The sequence below is a fragment of the Silene latifolia genome, chromosome 6 (assembly GCF_048544455.1).
Source record: "Silene latifolia isolate original U9 population chromosome 6, ASM4854445v1, whole genome shotgun sequence".
NCBI classification, from domain to species: domain Eukaryota; kingdom Viridiplantae; phylum Streptophyta; class Magnoliopsida; order Caryophyllales; family Caryophyllaceae; genus Silene; species Silene latifolia.
This window is the reverse complement of record NC_133531.1, coordinates 12888475-12907434: the sequence shown is the minus strand read 5'-3', so window position 1 is coordinate 12907434 and position 18960 is coordinate 12888475.

Below are 18960 nucleotides of genomic sequence, written 5' to 3'. Positions count from 1 at the left end.
ATTTAAAGTTTTTAAATTTATTTACTTAAACTTTAATCTCAAAAAGTTACATTATAACTCAAAAAAAATTACATACTATAAGTTCAAAAAAATTTGATTTTTAACATCATAAAACTAAAATATAGTTTATAAACTCTATTGTACTCGAAAAAAATACACAAAAACTCAAAAAGTCATTAAGTATGATGTAGTACATCGGATATACAATCTTTTTTCTCGATGAAGTATCTGTTTTAAATCTTAAAACGCGTAAATATATTATATTGTGTTAATAAAGACAAAAAAAATGGCATTTAATAGACAACTTGTTTTCTAATTCGTAATTTAGTACTGTATATATTTGACTTGTGTTAAGATTTTTAAGATTGATACCATCATCTTAAATAAGAATTTGTGATTTTAGATATTTTCACTCTTTGAAATTGAGTTGAAAGTGCAAGTCAAATCATCACATGTATAACGATGGAGATGAATGGATGGATGTTGTGAGGTGGATGGATGGATCATGGATGGGCTCATAGGTTTTATGTTGTATGGGATCATATGCTTTGTCAATTTACACACATTAGTAACGTTCGTGATGATTTGGTAGCAAAAAAAACAAGAGGTATATACTTTGGTGATTTATCTTTACCATGTTTAAAGTAGAACGGTTTACATAATATTGAAAAATAATTATTTTACGACATTTTAATCATCTTATAAATAATATAAGTTGTTTATAAGCTTTTTAATACGGGAATTAAGTGACCTTTATAGATAGATTTAAGGTCACCAACATTATTATAACCAAAGACGTACTCCCTCCTATTCTAGATAATTGTCCCATTTAGAGGATTGTACAAGAATTAAGGAGGGTAGTATAATAATGAAAAGTAATGCTTGGAGGTAAGAAGTTTGGATGAAGAGTATTATGATTATGATTGGTAATTAGTTAATTAAGAGGGTAAGTACTCCCTCCTTTTTTACACACCAAAATTCGTTTCCCTCCAAATTCATAAACTCAATGCTGATGCATAGACGGTTTTGCGTACACAGTTGGTTTTGCGTAGAAATAAAATTACATGAACTTAAATTATTACACATTCTAAATTGTAATTAAATTACATTAACTTAAAATAAAATTACATTAAACGATAAATTGACATTAAATTACACAAAAACTTGGACTTCAGATTAAATTACAAGCACAGTGAAGATCAAAACAGACGGATGGACTTCAGGTTAACTTTCGATTTTCGTCATCTTATCTTGACTAGCCCATATCAGTTGTTCCATAACCCAAATTGTCAGTCCAAATGTTAGATATCCAACTCACCAATATTGCAATTTGACACCAAAAATCAAATATGGAGACAAAAATACAAAGAGGCTTCATTATGACGCCAAAACCAAATTCTCAAAAGAGTGCAAAGTTCTTTGTGCTATAAATAGAAGGTGTATTTATTAGGGTTCATTGATTTTCTTTAGTCCAAAAAACAGCTTTCAAACAAAAAAATCAAAATCATTCAATGAAGAATCTCACAAACTTAGAAAGATCGAAAATTAATGAAACACTATTGGAAAACAGCACTAATGGAAAACCAAGGTATGGCATTATCAATGAAGTTGCAGCAAGGTTTTCAGTGGACAGGCCAATGGGTATAGTAGAAACCAAATGTATTGAGTCTATAAACAAACAAGTAACAAAAGAGATGATTCTACATTGTGTGTTGCCAACAATAAAGGCCAAATGGCCTTCTAATGTGAGTAAGCACATAATTATTCAACAAGATAATGCTCGTCCACATTTTAGCAATGTTGATCCAGATTTCAAAAAGGCAGCAACATCAGATAGATGGCAAATTGAATTGGCTTATCAAACACCCAATTCACCAGACTTGAATGTCTTGGATTTGGGTTTTTTTTAGGTCAATACAATCTCTCCAACAACAAAAAAAAAAAGCAATCAAGTTGGATGAACTTATTCATAACACAATCCAGACATATGAAGAACAAGATGTTCTTAAACTTAAATATGCTGGATAACATTGCAGGCATGTATGCTTGAAATAATGAAAAGAAAAGGTGGCATAGATTACCTTGTGCCACACATGCACAAATCAAAACTAGCAGCATCTCGTTTATTGCCTGAATATCTGAATGCTAACATTGATTTAGTGAAAGAATGCATACAATATGTACAGAATGTTGGTGATCCAAGCACTATGAGTTAGTGATTTCACTTCACATAGTAAAAGAGAGTGCGGAAAATATAGCAGGTACCAGTGGCACCAGTAATGAACCAACAGGGGACATTGAACCTGTTGGCACCATTACTGAAGCAGGTGAAGGTAGTAGTGACCCAACATTGGGGTTTTATCCCCCTGTTGGTAGCATTACTGATTGGTTCCTAGATTTATGTGCAAGGGAATGAAGAAACTTATATAAACATCATCAATATGAAACATTTTGGACAGTTAGAACTAAGCAAGGACTGGATATCTTATCAAAGTCATCATTTTCGCAGATAAAGTAAGAAGCAAGGACAGTAAACAATGAAGAAGGCCACAGTGAAGCATTTTGTTTAGTCTGTATTTGGTTTTGTTGTAGAACTTTGCAACTCTTCTGTACTATTCAGTCTTTGACACTAAGGATATTAACTTCAGACATGAGCAATTGAGTACAATTAGCTTTAGTAAACAACATTGTCGTACATACACAGCCTCATCACTACAAATGGTGGTGACATTGTATATGAACAACAACATTTCAGGCAATCAACTACCCTCAACATTAGAGATCATTGGGTAGATTAAATTAGAAGAAACAAAAATTATATAACCACCAGCAATCATCACCAGTCCCAAAAAAAAAATCAATGTAAAAAATTAAAGGAACAAGAAATCAACCTCCTGACGATTCGTCTTCGTCTGTAAGACAAAAACCAGGCCAATATTTAGAAAGCTCCCCCAGAAACCATTTTGTAATAACCAAATTTTTTCGTATGGACACCGGATCTAATTCCCCATCGGAATTACAAACATTATCAAAGTTACATGCAACATCATCTATTTTCTCCCTTGCACTCTCCTCCTTTTCATACTCCAATAAAACCCCAAACTCAGGCCATGATCTACATAGATCTTCCATAAACATTTTTCTGGTCTGAACAGATTGACGACTGGCTAACCACCTCTTCGCCTCCCTCTCAGAATCTCCTCACTTTGAATTAACCATCATCCTCATTTCCATCTCCCCATCCACGATTGTAAAAGGAGCAATATTTGAACAACATGCAACAACATCAGACGACCCATCATCAAGTCCGTCCTCTTTCATCTCCATCTCAAATTCACCACCCAGATAAAAATCTTCATATTTCTTCTCCATAGCACGAAGATCAAAATCAGACCGACTAGATTCAGATTTTTCCATCACAGATTCACCATCCAGATCAAATTTTGAAAAATGATCAGATTAATCAAAGTCGATGAACGAATATTATGAATAATAATCAATGTTTGATGAAGATTTAAAGAGGCGATGAAATTTTGATGAAGAATGGAAGAGGAGATGATAAATCTGATGAAGATTAGAAGAGAAAACAAAGGCGGTTGAGAGGAAATGAGAGGCGGAAGAGAGAGAGATAGGGTTTTGAGGGGATGTGGACGGGAATAAAAGGCGCGAGAGATTAGGGTTAATGGGATTGAGCTGGGTTGGTTTAGGGGTTAAGTAGATTAGTGGGCTGGATTAGTATACTAATAGGATGGGTTATGGCCTATGGGTGTGTTGGTTTGTAAATATTGAAAATTAACAAGGCTATTATGGTAATTACGTAAGGAAAAACACTATCAAAAATAGACAATGGGACAGTTACCTGACTAGACGGAAATGGACAATGGCTGGGACGATTATCTGGGATAGGAGGGAGTAGATATTAAGATAATTCGATTGCTTGTATCTAGGTATTTGGGTAAAATACTTAAGTTCAATTCCTCTTAAGGATCAGTATTTCAATTTTTGGACGGTGGTATTTAAAACGTAAAATTATTTAATTTCGATTCAACCATAGAAATTAAAATGTTCAAATAATTCGAATTTCAACTTCGGAGACATGCCTAATTAGAGATCCTATGGAATTTAATTTTAAATTTCAATTTTTAGGAAACCCTTTGCCATTGGACTTGCGGAGAGCATGTCAGAATGAAATATGTATTTTTTTTCTTTAAAAAAATAAAAGTATCATGCACAAAATATCTTTAGCAAAAATGTCACATTATAGGGAGTTCATTTTTTTCTACTGTTTTTCTTTTAATTTTTAATAATATATTTTATACTTCCTCCAATTTCATTTATTGTTCCCCTTTTTTTTTGACATAATAAATAAGGGAATCAATTTGGACCACACAATATACATAACCCCACATCAAATTAATTTTGGACCACACAAAGTTGTCCAAAAAAAGAAAGAGGGAACAATAAGGAAAATGGATGGAAAGGGAAAGAGGAACAATAAATGAAATTGGAGGGAGTAATAAAGTTCCTTCGTGAGGGTAACGACCTTACCTCTGAGTCTAACCAAAAAATTTACTTGATCCTACGTGGACCCGTTAATTTAAAGTATTGTATGAAACAAACTCCAAAAAGCAATTTTTTTTATTTTTTAAGCATAAAAAGAAAAAGGGGAAAAACATACTTCCGAACTTGGAGTGCTACATACTATATATATTTGGAATATTCTTATATGTCTTATTATCTTCTCAGGTCATTGTGTATGATAGATTTTCGAGGCAAGTACTTTGATGAGCATCAATAAAAAAAGAGGAGACGCGAAAATATACAGATTTTATAAAGGACATGTATGAGTGCACCACCGCGAGTATAATAAGGACTAATGTGGAAAAGACATGAGTATTTTATGATGATTAGAGTGCATCAAGGTTCGACCCTTAGACCTTTGTTATTTTCTATTGTTATGGACGAATTGACGGGATCAATTCAAGATGAGGTTCACAAACGATATTCTGTTGACTGATGAAACAAAGGATGGAGGTGAAAGGAAATTTGAGCTTTTGAGACACATGTTAAAATTTCGAGGCTCTACTTTGAGCAGAAAGAAGACAAGATATTTATTAATTAGAGTGTAAACGTAATGGAAATGGGCGGGAGCAAGGACTAGGGAGGCAGGTTGTATCACTCTTGAGGGAAGATAGTATATGGTTCCGACATTTTTAGATATCTAGGATCTATTATCAAGAGTGATGGTGAATTAGATGGAACTATGGAAGATGTGGCTCAAAATCAAAACAGGATGGTTGAAGTGGAAAAGAGTCACGAGATTTTTATGTGATCCGGGTGTACCTTATAGGTTAAGGGGTAATTTTTTATCGCACGACAATTAGGCTTACACTCCTATATATAACTGAGTGTTAGGCAGTAAACTTCAATCAACTATCTATTACTCTATTAGTACTCTTAATTGCTTAAATCGAAACATAAGTTTTTGTGTAAAGCGAGTAGCCACCTAGACAAGCATATTGTAAACATATTCTTTTGATCATTATTGTTAACATCTATTTGCCATATTTTAGATCGCAAAATTCTTGTTCCGGATGGCTATTTTTCGTCTAAAGCTTTATATGGGTATATGTGCTCATTTTATAGTTAAATGTAACCACTATGGTACACTTAGTGTTATAGCTTATGGTAACTTGTTTTTCAATAGTGATCATATTTGGCTGTAAAATGGTTACAAAATTCCGTCTTATTTGTTTCCACTATTACAAAAACAACGGTCAAAAACCGTTGTTATATAAAAAAGCGGACGTTGTTAAAGCGTCCGTTGTAAAAGGTTTTAACAACGGTTGGTTTTCTTAAGGAAACCGTTGTTAAAAATATTAACAACGGTTTTAAGTATTAAAACCCGTTGTGGAAAGTGTGACTCAATTTTGGTGGGAAAGTTATAACAACGGGTTATAATATACAAAACCGTTGTTATAACTAAAGACAACGGGTTGTTTAAAATAACCGTTGTTGTTTGTTCTTAAAAAAAAAAAAAAAAAATTAGATGTTACTAGATGCATGCATAATTACGGCCCGTTATAATTCCGATGCATGCATTATTACTGCCATCATTGTGCATATGAACGGACAATATGGAATGAGAAGGGTTAGTAATAAGATTTGAAGCATCATTGAGAGAAATGATGATGATTATGGCACAACTTCCTAACATATATATTAATTAAAAAAACAACTCAACCAACACATTGCTTAGTATAAATACATTGCATTATCTCAACTAACATTTCCATTATCTCAATATATATATCTCCAAACCCTAACTGCTAAAACAAACTCCAAATAAATTAACCCTACTTAATCTTTCAAAACAAACTCCAAACTCCAACAAAATGAATGATATCATCCTTAAGACTCTTACTATGATCGAGAACAACAACAGTTTCATCCGCCGGTTGCTCTATATTGAGGAAAGTTTCAAGAGCTACCTTGCCGATGCTCGATCCATACTGAAGGACGCCAAAGAAGATGGCTTGACGGAGCAAAGAAGAGCGATTGCGGCTATATGACGATATAGCAATCTGCGAACGAAACCTCCAAATAGCCAAGGAGGAGAGGACGGATATGATAGAGGAGAATAAGATCCTCTATGAAAATATAAGAATTGCATTTTTATTAATGTAATTTTTTTTTAATTTATGTATTTATAAATATATATATATATATATATATATATATATATATATATATATATATATATTAATTATGTTTATCTTGCTTCTTCATCTTGCTTCTTCTTTGTTTTACTAACTAATTATGCGAACAATACTTAAACAAATAACATAATGGTCGATAAAAACACATACATGCAAATGAAATAATTAGAAAAAGAAAATAATGACGATGAAACTAACAAAGGATTTTGGCGAAATTTACCTGATAATTACAGAACGTAAGAGACGATGAAATCAACAGTGACGGCGAGAAGATAAAGCGACGATGAGAAAGAGAGAGAAAGAGACGATGAGAAAGTGTGTGCTTTGTGTTTGTGTTTGTGTATTAATGTTTGTGTTTTGTGGCTGCAGCAGACTTGTGTTTGTGTGGTTTATAGTATGCAAGGTATTGACAACGGTTATTGAACAACAACCGTTGTCAAATATGTTTTAACAACGGTTGTAAAAAACAACCGTTGTCAAATATGTTTTAACAACGGGTTACAAACGTAACCGTTGTGATTACTTTTCACTAACTTTGCGCCAATTTTGCACCAAATTATTAACAACGGTTCCTCATGTGTTACCCGTTGTTAAAACTAATAACAACGGTTTTTATAACCATACCCGTTGTAATTAATTTTAGTAAAATTCGCGCCATACATTCTACAACGTCTATTGTGTAATTCGTGAATAATCGTTGTTAAAGGGGCGTTGTAGTTGCCTGAATTTGTAGTAGTGTTCATACCAAAATAGCCCGTCTAAAGCAAGACCAACTGATTTTAGATAGTTAGAATTCGTTTCTGTTGATATTAAAAGCACGACAAAACCATCCTATTAAAAAACATAAATCTATAAAATACTATTAAAAGCCTTCACTAAAATGGCTCCTAAAGTCCACGTCATTAAAGCCACGCGTGATTGAAAAAAAGCCACATATGATTAATGGAATGCCACATTTGTTTTATGATTGACACGGTTGCACTAAATGGCCAGCACATCAGCGATTATTCGGCCAGCACATCACCAATTACCAATTTCATCCCTCTTTCTACAATCACATTTCATATTGTCCCCGTACTCCTATCTCCCTCCTCCCCGAAAACGACATGATCGTCCAAAAATGGCGAGCGTGTATGCGCCCTCTCCTACCAACGAGGTCCTCCAGGTTCCCACCATATTGTATCCGTATTATGTCGTCCAATTGTTGCCGTATAATGCCGTTTGGCCTCCAGTCCCTCATACGGCTTCAGGAATCCTCAAATGGTCCGTCGGTCGCCCATTTAGACGGTGGTGGATACGGTGTCAAACCGTTTGTCAGGTACCGTTTTATTGTTCGATCCTGTCATGCGTTATGTATCCGTTGGTGTTTCACTGTTTCATTGGCTTGTCCTTTCAATTTCCGGTTTAATTTCTTCACTAAATGTATAATTAATATCGTTTGACTGTCACCGTCTACCGTTTGTCTTCCGTAGCCGTTTACACCCTATTATATATGATTAAATTTGTGGGTTTATTCCTTTCCCCAATTTCTACTCGGTTGGCTTCCCTTCTTTTACCTATTCTCTACTTTTATGATTCAACTCTGTTCTTATCTAATATATTTGTATTAGAATTTTAGACCTAATACATGTTTTCCTTTTATTTTATTGTCAACCCGCTTTCAACGTCTCAATTTGACCCTGCGTTGAATGCGGTTTCTGCAGGTTGCAAACGGTATTATGCGGTTACTAGCTGTGTTACTCCTCTCGTAGGTATTCACTTTTTACACTTCCCTCGACCCAATTATGTCTCTGTTTTGGTTTGGGTACTTATGTCGTAGTGGGTTTTTTGGAGTTGTTAACATACCAAGCAAATAAGGAAATACCCAATCCAATTAACCCATTTTTCACCTTTAAAATAGAGGATAAAAACTTACATAGAACTATCCGAACAAGCGAAACACTATGAATGCAACATGTTTGGAGGGCTTGCAGCAGACATATAATCGAACATTTTGGTCTTAATTGAAAATTTAATTTGACTAAGAAGTAAGAAGTTGTGTAGTAGTAGCCTCTCTACCAGTAAAGACACTCTGATATTTTGTTCCTGTCAAAGATAGTACTTGCATATGGTATAGCAGCTACACAACTCTTTCTTTATTCATGCTTGCAAATTTAATTTGTACTCATTTTTTTATTTAGTCCTCCATAGTTTTATATTTTAGAAAGATAAATTTTATAGTAGGGCATCCCTGTTTAAGTTCCTAAATCAACCTACCTTATGCAGTGGCTCTGGCACATCACCATTTTCTAAGTTATCATTGTTGCTTTGAAAGTGCACTCCTGCCAATTGTCCGGTTCAATGTGTACTTGATTAGGTATTGGTATCTGAATTGACTGAGGTTTAAGCGTGGTAAGATATTAAAGAAATGGAGGAGTATAAGATATGGGGGTCTACTTTGAGGTTAGCCGTCAGAACAGTAACAAACAATTTGTTGACCTGTCACTGCCCATTAGCTGATGTTATAGGACAAAATAGTTTCTTTATTAGAAATTAGGTAATTGATCAATGAAACCAAACTTCTGAAATAAGAGTAGGTTGGTCATGAAATGTGAGGGAGTTGAATTGAGTAACATTATAACCAAAAAATCCTGGGGCACTATTTGACAATGTGGTTTTCATATTTCATTCTAGAACTGATATGTTTTTCGCCACTGGGAAACAATATGCCGGGATGATGTAAGCATAAATTGTGTGCTTGCATCCTGAAATCCGGAAAAAAAACCACTTCGTATATCCTTCTTTGTCTTATTAATCTGCATATTGAGTTTTAATTTAATTTTTCTTTTCTATTTCCTTTGACTGATGTCTGTTCAGCTGAATTCTACACAGGCCATTGTCGAAGACAAACAGCTTGAATTTCTTCGGGGTCTTCCTAGCGGGGTCTACTGCTGGTGTCAGGATACCTTCACCGACATGTAACCTCACTTCACTTGCTTCTTTTTTGGGTCTGTAATTTTTCATTAAATGTTGTTTGAAGAGTTTGACATTCTACATTGGCGGTTTGACCTGCATTAGATATAGCTTCAACATTCAGGATAGTTTGAACTAAGTCTAATTAAAATATCCTCTCCTGGCTGATTTTTGGTGCTTGTGTTGTCTTTCGACATGTCCTTTCGCTTAACACTGGAGTCTGGAGTCTGGACTCAGACTTCTTCGACGTTACTTATCTCTTTGTTATTGACAGTTTTTGAATAGTTGCTTCATAACATGTACGTTTTCGAACATAATTTGCCAATTGTTCTGATGTGTTAATGGTCTCTCCACAGTTGGCTAATGCATAAGTGATTTTTTCATAGTGTGACTGTAAAATACATTATTCTATTTGTGGATGAGCACATGTCTTATTCTGTCAGAGTCATTAGCTACTTACTGCAAATATGGAGAAAATTATATTATCATATGGTTCTTTGAAGTTAGGACGTGCTCTTTATGGAACTAGAAACACTAGGCCTACTCATGCAATCGCATGGCCACACTCATAGAATTAGCTGTACATGATTGTCGACGTATTGGGAAAGAGGGAGAAACGTCAGGACCTCTATCACACTCTTCCTGTTTCAAGCATGTCATTGTGAACGATAAGAATGGATGTCCATACATATATTGCCATTCAAGATAATGTCACTGTTTCACTATTGGTCCTTGGGTTTATATTTTCGTATTTAATTGTCTTTACTTCTAAATGCATAAAACGTATCTGATTTACCAGAAGTGTGGTGTCAATCATATGGACTAGTTAGTTTTATTATTATAATATATCCATTATGTGATTTAACTTTGAAAAGAATGACTGATCTGTATTGTTAGGCGGCATGAGCTTCTCTTTTTAAACAACTCACATCTGTACATGTTTGTTGTGTAGAAGTGGTGGGTTGGCATGTCATGTAACAACACAGAAAACTACAATGGAGCATAGTTTTCGGAAAAGAGGTCGCCCACGCAAGACAAGGCCAGCAGAGGACCCTAACTCCTTCACCACAAGCAGGGCAACCCCATCGGTATCCATTTGCGACACCATTCTGTGGACAGCGGGCCGCCCACGGGGGCGCTTGGGAGTGAAGGGGCTCGAAAACAAGCGTTTGCATTTTGTATGGAGTCGCCACCAATTTTTATGGGAAATTGGAACCGTTCGAATACCTCGTGTCATGTCAAGACACAAAGTAGTGACATGAACACTAAGCAATCGTTACCCTTAGCATTCTATGTCTAGAATGACTCTCGCGGATGCCAATGAACACGGGTGCTCACGGAGATCTGGAGTAAGGGGTGAGGGTACGTATTAGGAAGCTCTTTTGATCGAACACCTAATCCCGCCCGCCTCGATAGCGGCCTCTACTAATGATTAGGGAAGTTATTCGTACTTGATATATCGTCGGCTATATGCATGCAATGCAACATCCAATAGATTAATCCTAACATGTGAAATTAGCTAAGTCGGTTAAACACGTAATTAGCACACAATTAGGGTCGAAGTTGGATTTAATGTTCAATTACATGTGGAAGCATACAAAACAATAAAATAAATAAAATAAATTACAATAATGGAAATTACATTAATTACATTGGATTAGGCGGTTTATGTCGAAAATACCTTTAAAACGGATGATTTGATAAAAAGGAACAAAATAACAAATTAACGAACAGGAATTAGCGATATTACGAATATTAGTTAATTAATACGTAAACTAATTAATCTAGGTCAAGGCAGAAAAGGAGTTCAGGGACAGAAGTCGTCCTGGAACAGGCGCAGCAGGCACTGCGCCCTTTGGAAGAGGCGCGATTCTTTGCGTGCGTCTGTTCCAAGGACGAATTCTGGCTGTGAAGCCGGAACTGCAATTGTTAACGTTAATTGGTGAATTTAACGGACTGATTACGATATTAGACTCGGATGAAAGTGATTTACAGATTATTTACATATGATTGAGTCATAAAACAGCAAAACATGGATGAAACGAAGACAAAGACAGATTAAACATGTGAAGGGTCGATGTTAATGAACGAACCAAACAAGCGAATAATTAACTAAACATGATGAATTGACGATGAATTAATGACTAAACAGATGAAAATATATCAACAATGAATCCCAGAAACTCAATATGAACGAATTGAATTTCTAAAACCCGAATTGAATTTAATGACGCAAAACCCGCAAATATGAATTACTTGAGATTTAAGTCGGATTAGATGAATTAAACATGTGAATGAACGATGAAATATATGATACAATATACATGCTAATTATTATGATTTTATGACGGAGAATTAACAGACGAACAAACAAAACAAATAAATTTGATACGAATTGCGAGAGGACGGAGGAAGAAGAAAAGAAGCGAGAATCTGCGGCGGCCTCACAAAGAGGCGCGGCAGGTGCTGCGCTCCTTTGAAGAGGCGCAGCAGTTGCTGCGTCTTTTCTCCACTGTCTGTCTACTGGAAATCCGCAAAAAAGGTTTTAAAGACGGTTTTTTTAGAAATCGATTTTAATGGTGTTTTCGACATAAACCTTACAATTGTTATACAATAATAAAAATACAATAAATAAAAGGAATTATACACCCTCAGACTTACATGTTGACGGAACGAGAAGAACTAAGAAGATCGATTAGTGATGCTCGACGCGAATGCAAGGAAAGAGTGCCCTCGAAAGAGGAAAACGATTTAACAAGTTGATTAATTAGATTGATTGAGTGTAGTGGTCAAATTGGTCGGTCATGCAACGGAGAGGCTGGTACCCGGAAAGATCCGAGCTTACGTGGTCGGAAGTCCAAGCACGTAGGCGCCAATTAGTAAGAACGAAGTCTAGAATGCAAAGGGAGAAGAGAAGGGCGGACACTCGCGTGAGAAATATGAGGAACGAAGGCTCCTATTTATACTAATCACGTGAAGGAATAGGGTTTCGGAGACTCTTTGGAAGTGAATCTCGGAAAGATATAAAAAAGATACGTAAATCATGCAAAGAAGGGCCTGGGAAGAGGCGCAGCATGAGCTGCGTCTCTTGGAAGAGGCGCAGCACCTGCTGCGTCTGTTCCCAAGAGGTTTCCTCCTGCTTAAGAAAGATTTCCGCGTTTTAGTTATGGTAGGACGGATTTATTTGATTATCTTTTAAATATTACGGGATATTATTTGCCAAAAGATAAAATTTGATGAATATGGAATAGAAATATCCGGAACATTCCAGAACATTCCGACTCGGGATTTAACAAATATCGAGAAAATGGAGACGGTTTTTGACCGGACTCGAATGTACTCTAATTACTGCCAAAACGACCGTATCGGCACGTAGATGACAACTAAGAGGTTGACATTTATATTTGAGCAATCACTTGACGATAAACTTACGAACTGTCACTAACCGTTCCGCGAATCAAACATGCGGCCCAATCATCACTTTGGGTGGTTTGCGAGGGTGCGAAACGAGGTGTCTCTGAGCCCCCACTTTGACCGAGGCTTGGACAAGGCGAAAGTCAAAGTATAACCATCAGGTCAATCGAAGATTACAACCTGACGACTATGGCGACGCGAGGCGGTTCAAGGGGTCCGAACCAAGGACTGTCGTCGGGAACATTTTAGAGTCTGTCGACTATCGGGGAGGGTCGTTTAAAGTCCATTAGACTACGTAAGGAGGCTCGCCACCATAAGAAGAGATCATACCCGAGACTTAATCGAACTTCGCGGGGAATAAGAGATATTGAAAACAGCAGGGACGTCGGTAGAAATCGCTGGGGAGAATCCGCTTGCGTCGGTCTCGGCGACTCGCGAAATTTGGAAGTTGAATCTGCTTGCGTCGGTCTCAAGCGAACTCTTGTTGGGGACCTATCGACGACGAGGAACATCTTGATCGTCGTAGGGGAAACTTCGAATGAGCAAGATCTTTACAAAATACTACTGCGCTGGATAAAATGATTTGACGACTAGGAACATCCGAATCGTCATGAAAGAAAGTCTCGAGTGAGCGATCGCAAAATACTACTGCGCCAAAATGGTTGAGCAATATCACAAATACCGCTCTGCGGGATAAAATGAACTCGGACAATACTGCGAAATATTGTCGCCTTTGGATAAAATGCGGGCCGGAACGAAAGGAAATCGTCGAAACGGACCAAAGTGATAAAATGTCATCGAGGAAGAGGCGCACCAAAGATGGGCCCACGAGTAACGAACTCATAACGGATTTTTGAAAATCCATCCGGAGGGAAACAAAGGAAGAGGCGCAGCAAGAGCTGCGTCTCTTGGAAGAGGCGCAGCGCCCTTTCTCTCTTCCCCCCATCAAAGAATTCCGCGTAAAAACGCGAAATCAGAAAGGTTTTATTTCATTTCATTTGAAACACAAATCCTTCAATTTCTCTCTCAAATCTTCACCATTTCTATCAAGGTTGGATTCAAAAGCTTGCCTAAAATATGACTAATCGAGGTATGTGCTTTAATCTTGCATTAATCTTCCATATTTGTCGAATTTTGAGCCGCGAACATTAGGGTTTTCGACCCAATTGATCGAAAATTTGGGGCTTTTCCCCCAAATGAATTTTTCATGCCAAATTGATACTAGAAACGAGTAGTAGGCAATGTTAGGAACATAACCATGTATTTACTTCGAATCAAGTTTTGAGCCCTTGAGCGAATTTTGAGACGGTTTTACAGCTAGATCGAAAATTGCTTCGAAAATGGCCTTAGGATTGCCCATCTGTGATGAAATTTGATAGTAGGGACCCTTGGATGATGGGTAAACTTTCTGTCATCTCGGAAGTTTGGTTTGTGACAACTTTTGCAGGACACCTTTTAGGGCATAATCGCCGTTATAGCGAAATGCTGTCGAATTTTCGACTCGAACTCGGAACTAGGTTTTGACTTTGACTTGACTTGACCCTATCCATCACATGAGTGATTGATTTGGCGGGAACACGGCCAAGGATGGCCGGAAAGGGGCGATTCCTGGGCCTTGAAGGCTCGAAAACTACTTAACAAGGGCTTGTCGTCATGTGACGCGGCCTGGATTTGCTTTAATCGTTGCAGGTGACGATGCTTCTACTTCTGGGAGAGATCCTATGGATATAGACGCCGCTGTTGTTGAGGAGGCTTTAGAGCGAGCCTTCACCGCCGCGGTGATGGTCGCTGCTGAGAGGAGGTTCCCGAGGAGGAGGCTGCCGACGAGGAGGAGATTCCGAGACGGGCCCACCTCGGACGAGGGGGTCGCCACCGAGAGGTGCTCTGCGTGGGCCGAGACACGGGAGAGTAGGCACCTTGTGTGGGCTGCAGAGGGTCACTTGTCCTACAGGACGGTGAAGAGCTTGGTAAATAGGAATTCCCTAACTCATTACCTATCCTTTTCCATTTTTGTTCAAATCTCTTCCAAATTTATTCCAAAACTAAAGATAGCTTTGTTTCAAATTTTAATAGGAGGCCGGGAACATCCGGTCGTTCTCGGGGTATACGACGGCGATGGAGCATTACGAGCGGCTGTCGGAGGAGGAGAGGGCCATGATCGAGCGCGGAGCGTTTGGTCCTCCTGGTTCGAGTTTGGAGGGATATCGTGAAGAGGAAGTTGCGGGCCAACCTTAGCCTGGTTCGCGCTTTCTTGGATCGATTCTGGGATACGACTTCCACATTTCACCTACCTTTTGGTGAGGTGGGAGTCACCTTGGAGGACTACGGCATGATTTCTGTGCCGTGCGGGGGACCGAGGAGATGGTGTGGCCGGAGAACGGCATGAGGGCGGACTCGGCCGAGGCGAGGAGGTTGATCGGTGGAACCCGTCGCCGAAGGCTGTTGCGGTCTTGGGTTTGGTACCCGATACCTATGTTCGAGATTACTTCGCGGGGAAGACCCCGTTATCGGTGGTGATCGATGGGAGGGAGACGGCTCCTCCTCCTTGTCTGGTGAGCGGAGGGGCTCGTCGTGGCTTTGGTGGTTCTTGTCTTCGATTTACCTCGGAGACAAGGGTGAGAGGTCGTCGACGAAGCTTCTCCCCTTTCTTTCGACCCGAGTTCCTTAGGGCGTTGGGACTGGTCATCTTTGGTTTTGCGGTCCTCATCCGCTTTATGAGGGCCATGGTTCGCCCGAGCCGATGGAGAAGGGGACTTCTCCCGGCGCCGTCGGACCCGGCTGTGTTGGAGGTATGAACCTTCCTTTAGATCAACGTAAATTCCTTTCTTTTATCAAAGATCGTCATTGACCATTTTGCTTTACAGGCGTGGGTGTACTCTTACTTTCCGGACCTCGCGCCCAAGAGGACGGAGCCGTTGGAGAGGGCCTATCCCGTGGTGAGGGATTGGGTCATGTGCCGGACGAAGAGCAAGCGTTCTTCTCACAATGTCTACCGGCGGGATGTGAACGCCCTTCACTGAGCAACGTGAGTATCCCATTTGTATTCATTCACATCTTCTCATATTTTGTTTTCAATTGATCATAGGAATGACCTTTGCCTTCATATTGTCACAAGGGTGCCCGGACCTTGGGCGGAGTACGCCTGGAGCGCCTCCCTTTGTTCTTTGAGACCCTTCGTCCTAGGAGCTCGAGTCGGCTGCTGTTGTGGACGTCGATGGGTCCTGTATGGTATCTGGGCGAGCGGTTAGCTCGTCAGTGCTTTCGGGGTGCGTTGACGGTTCCCGTCGATCCTCCTAGGACGATGTTTAGGGAGCCTTCCGAGGCTGAGAGGGAGGCGGACTTGGCCGGTGTCGGTGGCGACGACCTTCTTCTCCCTGAGGAGGATTACTCAGCGTTCCTTTACGGGAGGTTGGCGTATTGGCCGGTAGTGGTGAGTATCCTTTGTTTTCTTGTTGATTTGATTTTGAAAATTACGACGAAGGATCATCGATTAACGAGAGTTGTTTTGTCCTTGTAGGAGGTTGAGGCGGCGGGCATCGAGCCCCCAGAGTACCCCGAGACCCTCGAGTACACTGACGCCACTGGGAGGACGACGATCTCCGAGCTGCGTGATTTTGACGGATGCTGGCCTAGATGACTGGCAGCATTTGATTCGGAGGGTGAGCTCCCATTCTGCATGGTTTTCGTGTAAGAACACGTTTGACTGAATTTGTTTAATTTGCTGAGAGTTTCCTTTTGAAATGCAGGTCGCGCCATCTCGGTTCGTGGCACTATGGAGGGTGGCCAACCGGCTACGAGCTACGGCCATTGAGGCACTCGTCGGCGGTCGAGGTCGTCAGGTATGAACCTTTATATCCATTTTTCGATCTTCTTTTTTTTTTTTTTTTGATTTTCCAATTGAGTTGATTGACATGAGCCAATTCGTTGCTGTTTGCAGGATGACCGCGAGTCAGGACGAGAGTTGGCCCAGGCTCGGGAGGAGACGGCTCGCTTGTCGAGGGTGCTCGAGTTTCGGGATGCCGAGATCGCCGCTCTGATGGCGAGAGTTGCTGAGTTGGAGGGTGTCCAGCAGTAGCTTGTGCAGTTTTGTAGATTTGTACATTTTGATTTTGAAACATTTTTGGACTTGGTTCGGGGCGCGAGCCCCCAGCTTTCTTGGATTTTTGATTTGGTCGGGGCGCAAGCCCCCCAGTTTGCTTGTGCATCTGGACTTGTTCGGGGCGCGAGCCCCCAGTTTGCTTGTATATTTGCTTTTTGTTGTATATATTATGGCCTGAGTGCCTTTGCTGCTGGGTTGTTTGTTTGTACCTGCAGGTTAGTTATTGAACAGGTTTGGTAGATAACGGTTTATGCCGTTACGCTGCCGAAATTTACATGGAAAATCACGCGTTTCATACATCTTATATACACATAAGGCCTTTAATTAGCGCACAATGAGACTCAAAAGAAACGCAAAAATGCAAAAATTTTGCCGGAAATGACCGGAAATGACCGGACGGTAGGGAGGGTTACCCCCGAAAAAAAAAAGAAAAATAGAAATTTATAAGTTAGAAAATGTAGAAAAAGAAATTAAGAAAATGAAATAAATGTATAAATGTTTGAATAATAAGAATAATTAAATGGACAATTAAATACACAAATGTGATAAAATGGCGAAAATGTCAATGTCGCCTCGAAAGGCGTGTCCGTGAATTTAGGAAATCCCAAGACATGGTAAACTTTCGTAGTTTACCAAAATAAAATCCCATAGGGATAGGAAATCACGCGTGTTATAGAATTAGGAAAGATCCAAACGCGGAAATTACAGGAGTGAGCCTGGGGAAGAGGCGCGATGAGTCCGCGTCCTTTGAAGAGGCGCAGCAGTGCCGCGCCTTTGTTCCCAGAGGGGTTTATTCTGACGGATTTTGGAAACAGCAAATTAGTATAAATAGAAGCGCTGCCGAAGCTTTGAATCATATAATTCTTCCGTCTTTTCTTCGCCGCTTCTCCTAAAACTCCTGCCATCCCTTCTACTGCTCAAGGGTATAAGAGTAAGTTCAGAGATTTGCTTGGACTGACTAGACTCGAGGTAGATCGTCTTGTTACCCCGAAAGGCGTGCGGATGTTGGATTTTATAGATCGATTCATCAACAGGGCCGACCCTACTGTCTCTTATGTTGCTAGAAAGAGAGCATTTGGCTTCTGTTTGTTGCATGTGTATGTCTTTCAGGGACATGTTGATGAGGACTTGAGAGGTGATCCTCGCCTTTTGAGCCTTATTGAGCAAATGGAGCTGCGCAGGAGCCCAGCTTGTCTGTGCTTAGGGGAGATCATTTTGGGTTTGGATAATAGGAAATCCAACCGCGATCTGCCGTTCTTGGGAAGTCCCGTTATCCTACAGGTAAAAGACACCTTCTTTTTCTTTTTTTTCGTTTTTTTTTTTTTTTTTTTTTTTTTTTTTTTTTTTTTTTTTTTTTTTTTTTTTTTTTTTTTTTTTTTTGGCTTTTTTTTTTTCGTTTTTTTTTTTTTTTTTTCGTTTTGGTGTCTAATACCTGTCTTGGTAGGTTTGGCTCATGGAACGGCTCCGATTGCTTGAGCCCCGGTTCATGCGCTTTCCTATCATGCCCGTATGATTTCGATGAGGACACGGCTGTACATGGTGGACTTCACCCGGGTCTGCGACTATTGGAAGAACAAGCTAAAGACTGATGACGGCCCTTTGATCAGGTGGGTTGTACCGTGGTGGCACCTCAAGTCTGTCACTGGGGTGTCTTCTTTAGATCCCACTAGGTCCGTGCGCATCCCTGGATTGGAGTTTATGGTGTGCATCTTTCCTGAGAGGTTGATGAGGCAAGTTGGGTTGAAGCAGATGATCCCTAGGCTTGACACCGTCCCG